Genomic DNA, 16010 nt, shown 5'->3' with positions numbered 1-16010 from the left:
CAGTGGAGGGTGGTGTCCTGGCCACCGTGGAGGGTGGTGTCCTAGCCACCGTTGAGGGTGGTGTCCTGGCCACCGTGGAGGGTGGTGTCCTAGCCACCGTGGAGGGAGGTGTCCTGGCCACCGTGGAGGGTGGTGTCCTGGCCACCGTGGAGGGAGGTGTGTCCTGGCCACCGTGGAGGGTGGTGTCCTGGCCACCGTGGAGGGAGGGGTTCTGGCCACCGTGGAGGGAGGTGTGTCCTGGCCACCGTGGAGGGTGGTGTCCTGGCCACCGTGGAGGGTGGTGTCCTGGCCACCGTGGAGGGAGGCGTTCTGGCCACCGTGGAGGGTGGTGTTCTGGCTACCGTGGAGGGTTGTGTCCTGGCCACCGTGGAGGGAGGTGTCCTAGCCACAGTGGAGGGTGGTGTCCTAGCCACCGTGGAGGGAGGTGTCCTGGCCACCGTGGAGGGAGGTGTGTCCTGACCACAGTGGAGGGAGGTGTGTCCTGGCAACCGTGGAGGGAGGTGTCCTGGCCACCGTGGAGGGAGGTGTGTCCTGACCACAGTGGAGGGTGGTGTCCTGGCCACCGTGGGGGGTGGTGTCCTTGCCACCGTGGAGGGATGTGTCCTGGCCACCGTGGAGGGTGGTCTCCTGACAACAGTGGAGGGTGGTGTCCTGGCCACCGTGGATGGTGGTGTCCTAGCTACCGTGGAGGGTGGTGTCCTGGCCACCGTGGAGGGTGGTGTCCTGGCCACCGTGGAGGGAGGTGTGTCCTGTCCACCGTGGAGGGTGGTGTCCTGGCCACCGTGGAGGGAGGGGTTCTGGCCACCGTGGAGGGAGGTGTGTCCTGGCCACCGTGGAGGGTGGTGTCCTGGCCACCGTGGAGGGTGGTGTCCTGGCCACCGTGGAGGGTGGTGTCCTGGCCACCGTGGAGGGTGGTGTCCTGGCCACCGTGGAGGGAGGCGTTCTGGCCACCGTGGAGGGAGGTGTTCTGGCCACCGTGGAGGGTGGTGTCCTGGCCAACGTGGAGGGAGGTGTCCTGGCCACCGTGGAGGGTGGTGTCCTGACCACAGTGGAGGGTGGTGTCCTGGCCACCGTGGAGGTGGTGTCCTAGCCACCGTGGAGGGAGGGGTTCTGGCCACCGTGGAGGGTGGTGTCCTGGCCACCGTGGAGGGTGGTGTCCTGGCCACCGTGGAGGGAGGCGTTGTGGCCACCGTGGAGGGAGGTGTTCTGGCCACCGTGGAGGGTGGTGTCCTGGCCAACGTGGAGGGAGGTGTCCTGGCCACCGTGGAGGGTGGTGTCCTGACCACAGTGGAGGGTGGTGTCCTGGCCACCGTGGAGGGTGGTGTCCTAGCCACCGTGGAGGGTGGTGTCCTGGCCACCGTGGAGGGTGGTGTCCTAGCCACCGTGGAGGGTGGTGTCCTGGCCACCGTGGAGGGTGGTGTCCTGGCCACCGTGCAGGGTGGTGTCCTAGCCACCGTGGAGGGAGGTGTCCTGGCCACCGTGGAGGGTGGTGTCCTGACCACCGTGGAGGGTGGTGTCCTGACCACCGTGGAGGGAGGTGTCCTGGCCACCGTGGAGGGTGGTGTCCTGGCCACCGTGGAGGGAGGTGTCCTGGCCACCGTGGAGGGTGGTGTCCTAGCTACCGTGGAGGGAGGTGTCCTGGCCACCGTGGAGGGTGGTGTCCTGGCCACCGTGAAGGGTTGTGTCCTGGCCACCGTGGAGGGTGGTGTCCTGGCCACCGTGGAGGGAGGTGTCCTGGCCACCGTGGAGGGTTGTGTCCTGGCCGCCGTGGAGGGTTGTGTCCTGGCCACCGTGGAGGGTGGTGTCCTGGCCACCGTGGAGGGAGGTGTCCTGGCCACCGTGGAGGGTGGTGTCCTGGCCACCGTGGAGGGAGGTGTCCAGGCCACCGTGGAGGGTGGTGTCCTGGCCACCGTGGAGGGAGGTGCCGTGGCCACCGTGGAGGGAGGTGTCCTGGCCACCGTGGAGGGAGGTGTCCTGGCCACCGTGGCGGGAGGTGCCGTTGCCACCGTGGAGGGAGGTGTCCTGGCCACCGTGGAGGGAGGTGTCCTGGCCACCGTGGAGGGTGGTGTCCTGGCCACCGTGGAGGGAGGTGCCGTGGCCACCGTGGAGGGTGATGTGTCCTGGCCACCGTGGAAGGTGGTGTCCTGGCCACCGTGGAAGGTGGTGTCCTGGCCACCGTTGAGGGAGATGTCCTGGCCACCGTGGAGGGAGGTGTCCTGGCCACCGTGGAGGGTGGTGTCCTGGCACCGTGGAGGGTGGTGTCCTGGCCACCGTGGAAGGAGGTGTCCTGGCCACAGTGGAGGGAGGTGTCCTGGCCACCGTGGAGGGTGGTGTCCTGGCCACTGTTGAGGGAGGTGTGTCCTGGCCACCGTTGAGGGAGGTGTCCTGGCCACCGTGGAGGGAGGTGTCCTGGCCACCGTGGAGGGTGGTGTCCTAGCACCGTGGAGGGTGGTGTCCAGGCCACAGTGGAGGGAGGTGTTCTGGCCACCGTGGAAGGTGGTGTCCTGGCCACAGTGGAGGGAGGTGTTCTGGCCACCGTGGAAGGTGGTGTCCTGGCCACCGTTGAGGGAGGTATCCTGGCCTCCGTGGAGGGAGGTATCCTGGCCACCGTGGAGGGAGGTGTCTTGGCCACCGTGGAGGGTGGTGTCCTGGCCACTGTGGAGGGTGGTGTGTCCTGGTCACCGTGGAGGGTGGTGTCCTGGCCACCGTTGAGGGTGGTGTCCTGGCCACCGTTGAGGGAGGTGTGTCCTGGCCACCGTGGAGGGTGGTGTCCTGGCCTCCGTGGAGGGAGGCGTTCTGGCCACCGTGAAGAGAGGTGTTCTGGCCACCGTGGAGGGTGGTGTCCTGGCCAACGTGGAGGGAGGTGTCCTGGCCACCGTGGAGGGTGGTGTCCTGACCACAGTGGAGGGTGGTGTCCTAGCCACCGTGGAAGGAGGGGTTCTGGCCACCGTGGAGGGTGGTGTCCTGGCCACCGTGGAGGGTGGTGTCCTGGCCACCGTGGAGGGAGGCGTTCTGGCCACCGTGGAGGGAGGTGTTCTGGCCACCGTGGAGGGTGGTGTCCTGGCCAACGTGGAGGGAGGTGTCCTGGCCACCGTGGAGGGTGGTGTCCTGACCACAGTGGAGGGTGGTGTCCTGGCCACCGTGGAGGGTGGTGTCCTAGCCACCGTGGAGGGTGGTGTCCTGGCCACCGTGGAGGGTGGTGTCCTAGCCACCGTGGAGGGAGGTGTCCTGGCCACCGTGGAGGGTGGTGTCCTGGCCACCGTGGAGGGAGGTGTGTCCTGTCCACCGTGGAGGGTGGTGTCCTGGCCACCGTGGAGGGAGGGGTTCTGGCCACCGTGGAGGGAGGTGTGTCCTGGCCACCGTGGAGGGTGGTGTCCTGGCCACCGTGGAGGGTGGTGTCCTGGCCACCGTGGAGGGTGGTGTCCTGGCCACCCTGGAGGGTGGTGTCCTGGCCACCGTGGAGGGAGGCGTTCTGGCCACCGTGGAGGGAGGTGTTCTGGCCACCGTGGAGGGTGGTGTCCTGGCCAACGTGGAGGGAGGTGTCCTGGCCACCGTGGAGGGTGGTGTCCTGACCACAGTGGAGGGTGGTGTCCTGGCCACCGTGGAGGTGGTGTCCTAGCCACCGTGGAGGGAGGGGTTCTGGCCACCGTGGAGGGTGGTGTCCTGGCCACCGTGGAGGGTGGTGTCCTGGCCACCGTGGAGGGAGGCGTTCTGGCCACCGTGGAGGGAGGTGTTCTGGCCACCGTGGAGGGTGGTGTCCTGACCAACGTGGAGGGAGGTGTCCTGGCCACCGTGGAGGGTGGTGTCCTGACCACAGTGGAGGGTGGTGTCCTGGCCACCGTGGAGGGTGGTGTCCTAGCCACCGTTGAGGGTGGTGTCCTGGCCACCGTGGAGGGTGGTGTCCTAGCCACCGTGGAGGGAGGTGTCCTGGCCACCGTGGAGGGTGGTGTCCTGGCCACCGTGGAGGGAGGTGTGTCCTGGCCACCGTGGAGGGTGGTGTCCTGGCCACCGTGGAGGGAGGGGTTCTGGCCACCGTGGAGGGAGGTGTGTCCTGGCCACCGTGGAGGGTGGTGTCCTGGCCACCGTGGAGGGTGGTGTCCTGGCCACCGTGGAGGGAGGCGTTCTGGCCACCGTGGAGGGTGGTGTTCTGGCTACCGTGGAGGGTTGTGTCCTGGCCACCGTGGAGGGAGGTGTCCTAGCCACAGTGGAGGGTGGTGTCCTAGCCACCGTGGAGGGAGGTGTCCTGGCCACCGTGGAGGGAGGTGTGTCCTGACCACAGTGGAGGGAGGTGTGTCCTGGCAACCGTGGAGGGAGGTGTCCTGGCCACCGTGGAGGGAGGTGTGTCCTGACCACAGTGGAGGGTGGTGTCCTGGCCACCGTGGGGGGTGGTGTCCTTGCCACCGTGGAGGGAGGTGTCCTGGCCACCGTGGAGGGTGGTCTCCTGACAACAGTGGAGGGTGGTGTCCTGGCCACCGTGGATGGTGGTGTCCTAGCTACCGTGGAGGGTGGTGTCCTGGCCACCGTGGAGGGTGGTGTCCTAGCCACCGTGGAGGGAGGTGTCCTGGCCACCGTGGAGGGTGGTGTCCTGGCCACCGTGGAGGGAGGTGTGTCCTGGCCACCGTGGAGGGTGGTGTCCTGGCCACCGTGGAGGGAGGTGTGTCCTGTCCACCGTGGAGGGTGGTGTCCTGGCCACCGTGGAGGGAGGGGTTCTGGCCACCGTGGAGGGAGGTGTGTCCTGGCCACCGTGGAGGGTGGTGTCCTGGCCACCGTGGAGGGTGGTGTCCTGGCCACCGTGGAGGGTGGTGTCCTGGCCACCGTGGAGGGTGGTGTCCTGGCCACCGTGGAGGGAGGCGTTCTGGCCACCGTGGAGGGAGGTGTTCTGGCCACCGTGGAGGGTGGTGTCCTGGCCAACGTGGAGGGAGGTGTCCTGGCCACCGTGGAGGGTGGTGTCCTGACCACAGTGGAGGGTGGTGTCCTGGCCACCGTGGAGGTGGTGTCCTAGCCACCGTGGAGGGAGGGGTTCTGGCCACCGTGGAGGGTGGTGTCCTGGCCACCGTGGAGGGTGGTGTCCTGGCCACCGTGGAGGGAGGCGTTGTGGCCACCGTGGAGGGAGGTGTTCTGGCCACCGTGGAGGGTGGTGTCCTGGCCAACGTGGAGGGAGGTGTCCTGGCCACCGTGGAGGGTGGTGTCCTGACCACAGTGGAGGGTGGTGTCCTGGCCACCGTGGAGGGTGGTGTCCTAGCCACCGTGGAGGGTGGTGTCCTGGCCACCGTGGAGGGTGGTGTCCTAGCCACCGTGGAGGGAGGTGTCCTGGCCACCGTGGAGGGTGGTGTCCTGGCCACCGTGGAGGGAGGTGTGTCCTGGCCACCGTGGAGGGTGGTGTCCTGGCCACCGTGGAGGGAGGGGTTCTGGCCACCGTGGAGGGAGGTGTGTCCTGGCCACCGTGGAGGGTGGTGTACTGGCCACAGTGGAGGGTGGTGTCCTGGCCACCGTGGAGGGAGGCGTTCTGGCCACCGTGGAGGGTGGTGTTCTGGCTACCGTGGAGGGTTGTGTCCTGGCCACCGTGGAGGGAGGTGTCCTTGCCACAGTGGAGGGTGGTGTCCTAGCCACCGTGGAGGGAGGTGTCCTGGCCACCGTGGAGGGAGGTGTGTCCTGACCACAGTGGAGGGAGGTGTGTCCTGGCCACCGTGGAGGGAGGTGTCCTGGCCACCGTGGAGGGAGGTGTGTCCTGACCACAGTGGAGGGTGGTGTCCTGGCCACCGTGGGGGGTGGTGTTCTTGCCACCGTGGAGGGAGGTGTCCTGGCCACCGTGGAGGGTGGTCTCCTGACAACAGTGGAGGGTGGTGTCCTGGCCACCGTGGAGGGTGGTGTCCTAGCCACCGTGGAGGGTGGTGTCCTGGCCACCGTGGAGGGAGGTGTCCTAGCCACCGTGGAGGGAGGTGTCCTGGCCACCGTGGAGGGTGGTGTCCTGGCCACCGTGGAGGGAGGTGTGTCCTGGCCACCGTGGAGGGTGGTATCCTGGTCACCGTGGAGGGAGGGGTTCTGGCCACCGTGGAGGGAGGTGTGTCCTGGCCACCGTGGAGGGTGGTGTCCTGGCCACCGGGGAGGGTGGTGTCCTGGCCACCGTGGAGGGTGGTGTCCTGGCCACCGTGGAGGGTGGTGTCCTGGCCACCGTGGAGGGTGGTGTCCTGGCCACCGTGGAGGGAGGCGTTCTGGCCACCGTGGAGGGTGGTGTTCTGGCCACCGTATAGGGTTGTGTCCTGGCCACCGTGGCGGGAGGTGTCCTAGCCACAGTGGAGGGTGGTGTCCTAGCCACCGTGGAGGGAGGTGTCCTGGCCACCGTGGAGGGAGGTGTGTCCTGACCACAGTGGAGGGAGGTGTGTCCTGGCCACCGTGGAGGGAGGTGTCCTGGCCACCGTGGAGGGAGGTGTGTCCTGACCACAGTGGAGGGTGGTGTCCTGGCCACCGTGGGGGGTGGTGTCCTGGCCACCGTGGAGGGTGGTGTCCTGGCCACCGTGCAGGGTGGTGTCCTAGCCACCGTGGAGGGAGGTGTCCTGGCCACCGTGGAGGGTGGTGTCCTGACCACCGTGGAGGGAGGTGTCCTGGCCACCGTGGAGGGTGGTGTCCTGGCCACCGTGGAGGGAGGTGTCCTGGCCACCGTGGAGGGTAGTGTCCTAGCCACCGTGGAGGGAGGTGTCCTGGCCACCGTGGAGGGTGGTGTCCTGGCCACCGTGAAGGGTTGTGTCCTGGCCACCGTGGAGGGTGGTGTCCTGGCCACCGTGGAGGGAGGAGTCCTGGCCACCGTGGAGGGTTGTGTCCTGGCCGCCGTGGAGGGTTGTGTCCTGGCCACCGTGGAGGGTGGTGTCCTGGCCACCGTGGAGGGAGGTGTCCTGGCCACCGTGTAGGGTGGTGTCCTGGCCACCGTGGAGGGAGGTGTCCAGGCCACCGTGGAGGGTGGTGTCCTGGCCACCGTGGAGGGAGGTGCCGTGGCCACCGTGGAGGGAGGTGTCCTGGCCACCGTGGAGGGAGGTGTCCTGGCCACCGTGGAGGGAGGTGCCGTTGCCACCGTGGAGGGAGGTGTCCTGGCCACCGTGGAGGTTTGGTGTCTTGGCCACCGTGGAGGGTGGTGTCCTGGCCACCGTGGAGGGAGGTGCCGTGGCCACCCTGGAGGGTGGTGTGTCCTGGCCACCGTGGAAGGTGGTGTCCTGGCCACCGTGGAAGGTGGTGTCCTGGCCACCGTTGAGGGAGGTGTCCTGGCCACCGTGGAGGGAGGTGTCCTGGCCACCGTGGAGGGTGGTGTCCTGGCACCGTGGAGGGTGGTGTCCTGGCCACCGTGGAAGGAGGTGTCCTGGCCACAGTGGAGGGAGGTGTCCTGGCCACCGTGGAGGGTGGTGTCCAGGCCACTGTTGAGGGAGGTGTGTCCTGGCCACCGTTGAGGGAGGTGTCCTGGCCACCGTGGAGGGAGGTGTCCTGGCCACCGTGGAGGGTGGTGTCCTAGCACCGTGGAGGGTGGTGTCCAGGCCACCGTTGAGGGAGGTGTGTCCTGGCCACCGTGGAGGGAGGTGTCCTGGCCACAGTGGAGGGAGGTGTTCTGGCCACCGTGGAAGGTGGTGTCCTGGCCACCGTTGAGGGAGGTGTCCTGGCCACCGTGGAGGGAGGTGTCCTGGCCACCGTGGAGGGAGGTGTCTTGGCCACCGTGGAGGGTGGTGTCCTGGCCACTGTGGAGGGTGGTGTGTCCTGGTCACCGTGGAGGGTGGTGTCCTGGCCACCGTTGAGGGTGGTGTCCTGGCCACCGTTGAGGGAGGTGTGTCCTGGCCACCGTGGAGGGTGGTGTCCTGGCCTCCGTGGAGGGAGGCGTTCTGGCCACCGTGAAGAGAGGTGTTCTGGCCACCGTGGAGGGTGGTGTCCTGGCCAACGTGGAGGGAGGTGTCCTGGCCACCGTGGAGGGTGGTGTCCTGACCACAGTGGAGGGTGGTGTCCTGGCCACCGTGGAGGGTGGTGTCCTAGCCACCGTGGAGGGAGGGGTTCTGGCCACCGTGGAGGGTGGTGTCCTGGCCACCGTTGAGGGTGGTGTCCTGGCCACCGTGGAGGGAGGCGTTCTGGCCACCGTGGAGGGAGGTGTTCTGGCCACCGTGGAGGGTGGTGTCCTGGCCAACGTGGAGGGAGGTGTCCTGGCCACCGTGGAGGGTGGTGTCCTGACCACAGTGGAGGGTGGTGTCCTGGCCACTGTGGAGGGTGGTGTCCTAGCCACCGTGGAGGGTGGTGTCCTGGCCACCGTGGAGGGTGGTGTCCTAGCCACCGTGGAGGGAGGTGTCCTGGCCACCGTGGAGGGTGGTGTCCTGGCCACCGTGGAGGGAGGTGTGTCCTGTCCACCGTGGAGGGTGGTGTCCTGGCCACCGTGGAGGGAGGGGTTCTGGCCACCGTGGAGGGAGGTGTGTCCTGGCCACCGTGGAGGGTGGTGTCCTGGCCACCGTGGAGGGTGGTGTCCTGGCCACCGTGGAGGGTGGTGTCCTGGCCACCGTGGAGGGTGGTGTCCTGGCCACCGTGGAGGGAGGCGTTCTGGCCACCGTGGAGGGAGGTGTTCTGGCCACCGTGGAGGGTGGTGTCCTGGCCAACGTGGAGGGAGGTGTCCTGGCCACCGTGGAGGGTGGTGTCCTGACCACAGTGGAGGGTGGTGTCCTGGCCACCGTGGAGGTGGTGTCCTAGCCACCGTGGAGGGAGGGGTTCTGGCCACCGTGGAGGGTGGTGTCCTGGCCACCGTGGAGGGTGGTGTCCTGGCCACCGTGGAGGGAGGCGTTCTGGCCACCGTGGAGGGAGGTGTTCTGGCCACCGTGGAGGGTGGTGTCCTGGCCAACGTGGAGGGAGGTGTCCTGGCCACCGTGGAGGGTGGTGTCCTGACCACAGTGGAGGGTGGTGTCCTGGCCACCGTGGAGGGTGGTGTCCTAGCCACCGTGGAGGGTGGTGTCCTGGCCACCGTGGAGGGTGGTGTCCTAGCCACCGTGGAGGGAGGTGTCCTGGCCACCGTGGAGGGTGGTGTCCTGGCCACCGTGGAGGGAGGTGTGTCCTTGCCACCGTGGAGGGTGGTGTCCTGGCCACCGTGGAGGGAGGGGTTCTGGCCACCGTGGAGGGAGGTGTGTCCTGGCCACCGTGGAGGGTGGTGTCCTGGCCACCGTGGAGGGTGGTGTTCTGGCCACCGTGGAGGGAGGCGTTCTGGCCACCGTGGAGGGTGGTGTTCTGGCTACCGTGGAGGGTTGTGTCCTGGCCACCGTGGAGGGAGGTGTCCTAGCCACAGTGGAGGGTGGTGTCCTAGCCACCGTGGAGGGAGGTGTCCTGGCCACCGTGGAGGGAGGTGTGTCCTGACCACAGTGGAGGGATGTGTGTCCTGGCCACCGTGGAGGGAGGTGTCCTGGCCACCGTGGAAGGAGGTGTGTCCTGACCACAGTGGAGGGTGGTGTCCTGGCCACCGTGGGGGGTGGTGTCCTTGCCACCGTGGAGGGAGGTGTCCTGGCCACCGTGGAGGGTGGTGTCCTGGCCACCGTGGAGGGAGGCGTTCTGGCTACCGTGGAGGGAGGTGTTCTGGCCACCGTGGAGGGTGGTGTCCTGGCCAACGTGGAGGGAGGTGTCCTGGCCACCGTGGAGGGTGGTGTCCTGACCACAGTGGAGGGTGGTGTCCTGGCCACCGTGGAGGGTGGTGTCCTAGCCACCGTGGAGGGTGGTGTCCTGGCCACCGTGGAGGGTGGTGTCCTAGCCACCGTGGAGGGAGGTGTCCTGGCCACCGTGGAGGGTGGTGTCCTGGCCACCGTGGAGGGAGGTGTGTCCTGGCCACCGTGGAGGGTGGTGTCCTGGCCACCGTGGAGGGAGGGGTTCTGGCCACCGTGGAGGGAGGTGTGTCCTGGCCACCGTGGAGGGTGGTGTCCTGGCCACCGTGGAGGGTGGTGTCCTGGCCACCGTGGAGGGAGGCGTTCTGGCCACCGTGGAGGGTGGTGTTCTGGCTACCGTGGAGGGTTGTGTCCTGGCCACCGTGTAGGGAGGTGTCCTAGCCACAGTGGAGGGTGGTGTCCTAGCCACCGTGGAGGGAGGTGTCCTGGCCACCGTGGAGGGAGGTGTGTCCTGACCACAGTGGAGGGAGGTGTGTCCTGGCCACCGTGGAGGGAGGTGTCCTGGCCACCGTGGAGGGAGGTGTGTCCTGACCACAGTGGAGGGTGGTGTCCTGGCCACCGTGGGGGGTGGTGTCCTAGCCACCGCGGAGGGAGGTGTCCTGGCCACCGTGGAGGGTGGTGTCCTGGCCACCGTGGAGGGAGGTGTCCTGGCCACCGTGGAGGGTGGTGTCCTGGCCACCGTGGAGGGAGGTGTCCTGGCCACCGTGGAGGGTGGTGTCCTGGCCACCGTGGAGGGAGGTGCCGTGGCCACCGTGGAGGGAGGTGTCCTGGCCACCGTGGAGGGAGGTGTCCTGGCCACCGTGGAGGGAGGTGCCGTTGCCACCGTGGAGGGAGGTGTCCTGGCCACCGTGGAGGGAGGTGTCCTGGCCACCGTGGAGGGTGGTGTCCTGGCCACCGTGGAGGGAGGTGCCGTGGCCACCGTGGAGGGTGGTGTGTCCTGGCCACCGTGGAGGGTGGTGTCCTGGCCACCGTGGAAGGTGGTGTCCTGGCCACCGTGGAAGGTGGTGTCCTGGCCACCGTTGAGGGAGGTGTCCTGGCCACCGTGGAGGGAGGTGTCCTGGCCACCGTGGAGGGTGGTGTCCTGGCACCGTGGAGGGTGGTGTCCTGGCCACCGTTGAGGGAGGTGTGTCCTGGCCACCGTGGAGGGAGGTGTCCTGGCCACAGTGGAGGGAGGTGTCCTGGCCACCGTGGAGGGTGGTGTCCTGGTTACCGTGGAGGGAGGTGTCCTGACCACAGTGGAGGGAGGTGTCCTGGCCACCGTGGAGGGTGGTGTCCTGGCCACCGTTGAGGGAGGTGTGTCCTGGCCACCGTTGAGGGAGGTGTCCTGGCCACCGTGGAGGGAGGTGTCCTGGCCACCGTGGAGGGTGGTGTCCTAGCACCGTGGAGGGTGGTGTCCTGGCCACCGTTGAGGGAGGTGTGTCCTGGCCACCGTGGAGGGAGGTGTCCTGGCCACAGTGGAGGGAGGTGTTCTGGCCACCGTGGAAGGTGGTGTTCTGGCTACCGTGGAGGGTTGTGTCCTGGCCACCGTGTAGGGAGGTGTCCTAGCCACAGTGGAGGGTGGTGTCCTAGCCACCGTGGAGGGAGGTGTCCTGGCCACCGTGGAGGGAGGTGTGTCCTGACCACAGTGGAGGGAGGTGTGTCCTGGCCACCGTGGAGGGAGGTGTCCTGGCCACCGTGGAGGGAGGTGTGTCCTGACCACAGTGGAGGGTGGTGTCCTGGCCACCGTGGGGGGTGGTGTCCTAGCCACCGCGGAGGGAGGTGTCCTGGCCACCGTGGAGGGTGGTGTCCTGGCCACCGTGGAGGGAGGTGTCCTGGCCACCGTGGAGGGTGGTGTCCTGGCCACCGTGGAGGGAGGTGTCCTGGCCACCGTGGAGGGAGGTGTCCTGGCCACCGTGGAGGGAGGTGCCGTGGCCACCGTGGAGGGAGGTGTCCTGGCCACCGTGGAGGGAGGTGTCCTGGCCACCGTGGAGGGAGGTGCCGTTGCCACCGTGGAGGGAGGTGTCCTGGCCACCGTGGAGGGAGGTGTCCTGGCCACCGTGGAGGGTGGTGTCCTGGCCACCGTGGAGGGAGGTGCCGTGGCCACCGTGGAGGGTGGTGTGTCCTGGCCACCGTGGAGGGTGGTGTCCTGGCCACCGTGGAAGGTGGTGTCCTGGCCACCGTGGAAGGTGGTGTCCTGGCCACCGTTGAGGGAGGTGTCCTGGCCACCGTGGAGGGAGGTGTCCTGGCCACCGTGGAGGGTGGTGTCCTGGCACCGTGGAGGGTGGTGTCCTGGCCACCGTTGAGGGAGGTGTGTCCTGGCCACCGTGGAGGGAGGTGTCCTGGCCACAGTGGAGGGAGGTGTCCTGGCCACCGTGGAGGGTGGTGTCCTGGTTACCGTGGAGGGAGGTGTCCTGACCACAGTGGAGGGAGGTGTCCTGGCCACCGTGGAGGGTGGTGTCCTGGCCACCGTTGAGGGAGGTGTGTCCTGGCCACCGTTGAGGGAGGTGTCCTGGCCACCGTGGAGGGAGGTGTCCTGGCCACCGTGGAGGGTGGTGTCCTAGCACCGTGGAGGGTGGTGTCCTGGCCACCGTTGAGGGAGGTGTGTCCTGGCCACCGTGGAGGGAGGTGTCCTGGCCACAGTGGAGGGAGGTGTTCTGGCCACCGTGGAAGGTGGTGTCCTGGCCACCGTTGAGGGAGGTGTCCTGGCCACCGTGGAGGGAGGTGTCCTGGCCACCGTGGAGGGAGGTGTCTTGGCCACCGTGGAGGGTGGTGTCCTGGCCACTGTGGAGGGTGGTGTGTCCTGGCCACCGTGGAGGGTGGTGTCCTGGCCACCGTTGAGGGTGGTGTCCTGGCCACCGTAGAGGGAGGTGTGTCCTGGCCACCGTGGAAGGTGGTGTCCTGGCCACTGTGGAGGGTGGTGTGTCCTGGCCACCGTGGAGGGTGGTGTCCTGGCCACCGTGGAGGGTGGTGTCCTGGCCACCGTGGAGGGAGGTGTGTCCTGGCCACCGTGGAGGGAGGTGTCCTGGCCACCGTGGAGGGAGGTGTCTTGGCCACCGTGGAGGGTGGTGTCCTGGCCGCTGTGGAGGGTGGTGTGTCCTGGCCACCGTTGAGGGTGGTGTCCTGGCCACCGTGGAGGGTGGTGTCCTGGCCACCGTGGAGGGTGGTGTCCTGGCCACCGTGGAGGGTGGTGTCCTGGCCACCGTGGAGGGTGGTGTCCTGGGCACCGTGGAGGGTGGTGTCCTGGCCACCGTGGAGGGTGGTGTCCTAGCCACCGTGGAGGGAGGTGTCCTGGCCACCGTGGAGGGTAGTGTCCTGGCCACCTTGGAGGGTGGTGTCTTGGCCACCGTGGAGGGTGGTGTCCTGGCCACCGTGGAGGGTGGTGTGTCCTGGCCACCGTAGAGGGAGGTGTCCTGGCCACCGTGGAGGGTGGTGTCCTGGCCACCGTGGAGGGTGGTGTCCTGGCCACCGTGGAGGGTGGTGTCCTGGGCACCGTGGAGGGTGGTGTCCTGGCCACCTTGGAGGGTGGTGTCTTGGCCACCGTGGAGGGTGGTGTCCTGGCCACCGTGGAGGGTGGTGTGTCCTGGCCACCGTAGAGGGAGGTGTCCTGGCCACCGTGGAGGGTGGTGTCCTGGCCACCGTGGTGGGTGGTGTCCTGGCCACCGTGGAGGGAGGTGTCCTGGCCACCGTGGAGGGTGGTGTCCTGGCCACCGTGGTGGGTGGTGTCCTGGCCACCGTGGAGGGTGGTGTCCTGGCCACCGTGGAGGGTGGTGTCCTGGCCACCGTGGAGGGTGGTGTCCTGGCCACCGTGGAGGGTGGTGTCCTGGCCACCGTGGAAGGAGGTGTCCTGGCCACCGTGGAGGGTGGTGTCCTGACCACCGTGGAAGGAGGTGTCCTGGCCACCGTGGAGGGTGGTGTCCTGGCCACCGTGGAGGGTGGTGTCCTGGCCACCGTGGAAGGAGGTGTCCTGGCCGCACTCCCTCAAGCGTAGTCCTCGTCGAAGTTACAATTTTTATCAAAATGGATTTACGTTAAAGATAGCAAAACAATGGATTTATTTATATAAAATATGTTTGTATGAATTTGTTTAATCTTTCACTTGTAGTGTCAGTCATATTTCACTTAGATAATAAAAGAAAATATGCACAGCATTTTTTGTTGGTAAATCTATTTTAAAACAAATCGTGATATGAACAAAAACAGGAAAGTTTATTATCAACCATTAGGACCAAACAGTAACGGGAGGCGGCCGAGGGCGGGATAGAAATGGTCATTGCCCTGTGTTATAGCATGATATAAATCCTTATCGCATGACAGCACTTCATATGCCCCCCTCGTGAAAGAATTTGCTGTATAAATTATTTTGCTCGTGATATTTTGGTTAAAATTCTTACTCTCATGAATAGGTTAAAAATAAAATAGACGCAAGTGATCCCAATGTTGAAGAACTTCAGGAGTACAAGCAGACGATGAGTCACAATAACGTGGCTGAAGATATGATGACCAAACCACACACCAGATGATGAGGAGACGACCACGTTTCGGTCCGCCCTGGACCATTATCAAGTCGACTGGCTTAATAATGGAGTAAATTACTCGATTGGGTAAGAACCTCGGGTGTATATAATATGATGATCCTGGGGTGACGAACTACAGGGATATATGAATTATATTCATATATTCCTGAAGTTCGAGTTAACTATTTTCGGTGTGAATGACATCCTCTTGTGAGCATTTCACGTTTAAATTATCCCAGAAGGGAGGAAGATTAAATGAATTTGATTTAAGTTAAAAAGAACGGCAGATGTAAATTATCCCTGTTGAGAAGAACTTCAGATGTAAATTAGATCAGTGGGAGAGATTTTTTGATGTAAATTATATCAGAGGGAGAGATTTTCAGATGTATACGATATCTGTGGGAGAGATTTTCAGGTGTAAATGATATCAGTGGGAGAGATTTTCAGGTGTAAATTATATCTGTGGAAGTGATTTTCAGGTGTAAATTATATAATGTATTATTATTATGAAAATAACTGAAGATAAGATATCAGTATAAGTGATTTTCAGGTGTAAATGATATCAGTGGGAAAGATTTTCAGGTGTAAATGTTATCAGTCGGAGAGATTTTCAGGTGTAAACGTTCATCATGGGGAAGAACTTCCAATGTAAATAATTAAAGCAGGAATGAGTTGTGGTGTAAATGATCCCAGTGAGGAAGAACTGGTAGTGCAAATGATACTTTTTGGAAGGCTAAGGATAAACAAATAGAGAAAAAACTGCAACAGGTGCCTTAACCCATAAAAGTCTTCTTGTATTTATTCTCATCCACACATCACAAATGCGTCTAACCTACGCTTGAAACAGTCCAGTGACATCATGGATATTATATTTCTAAATCTAAGTACAAATTTATTCAGCGATTAGTTTTTCTTTGTAGTAATTTATTAACGCCCTTATTGTATACATTAATTTGTTGGGTTGAGTCTTAGTAAGATCTCTATCCCTCAGAGCATCCAGATCCTATTCCCACTTACTTATATGTTGTTAATACTTAAAAATATATAAAAGTTTTTATGTAGCAATTTTCAGTCACCTTTATTGTGTTTCCCGCTTCATTATAGCGACAAAAAATATACAATGACTTTACACAATTTCGTGTTTAAATTGTTACAAAATGTGTTATAGAGTAGAGATGAGAGGGCGAGGCCCGGCGTCACTCCCCTTGTAACACTTCCCACTACGGCTGGACTACGCTAATGCTCATCGTCTCCTTTGAAATACCCATTTGGTAACCAACTGAAAATATTGACCAAAATATTTCAACCAAAATGAAATACCCATTATGGTAACCAACTGCTCCACTTCCTGTCACTACACGGGCGGTGCCAGGCTAGGGTAGATGGTTACAGTGACGAAGTTCGTGTAGTGTAGATGGTTACAGTGACGAAGGTCGTGTGTAGTGTAGATGGTTACAGTGACGAAGGTCGTGTGTAGTGTAGATGGTTACAGTGACGAAGGTCGTGTGTAGTGTAGATGGTTACAGTGACGAAGGTCGTGTGTAGTGTAGATGGTTACGGTGACGAAGGTCGTGTGTAGTGTAGATGGTTACAGTGACGAAGGTCATGAGTAGTGTAGATGGTTACAGTGACGAAGGTCGTGTGTAGTGTAGATGGTTACAGTGACGAAGGTCGTGTGTAGTGTAGATGGTTACAGTGACGAAGGTCGTGTGTAGTGTAGATGGTTACAGTGACGAAGGTCGTGTGTAGTGTAGATGGTTGCTTCAGTCTACCAGCCCGTGCTCCACCGAGACCAGTGTACCAGCCCGTGCTCCACCACGACCAGTCTACCAGCCCGTGCTCCACCGAGACCAGTGTA

The sequence above is a fragment of the Procambarus clarkii genome, chromosome 4 (assembly GCF_040958095.1).
Source record: "Procambarus clarkii isolate CNS0578487 chromosome 4, FALCON_Pclarkii_2.0, whole genome shotgun sequence".
In the NCBI taxonomy this organism is placed as follows: Eukaryota; Metazoa; Arthropoda; class Malacostraca; order Decapoda; family Cambaridae; genus Procambarus; species Procambarus clarkii.
Note: the sequence above shows the minus strand (reverse complement) of the source record.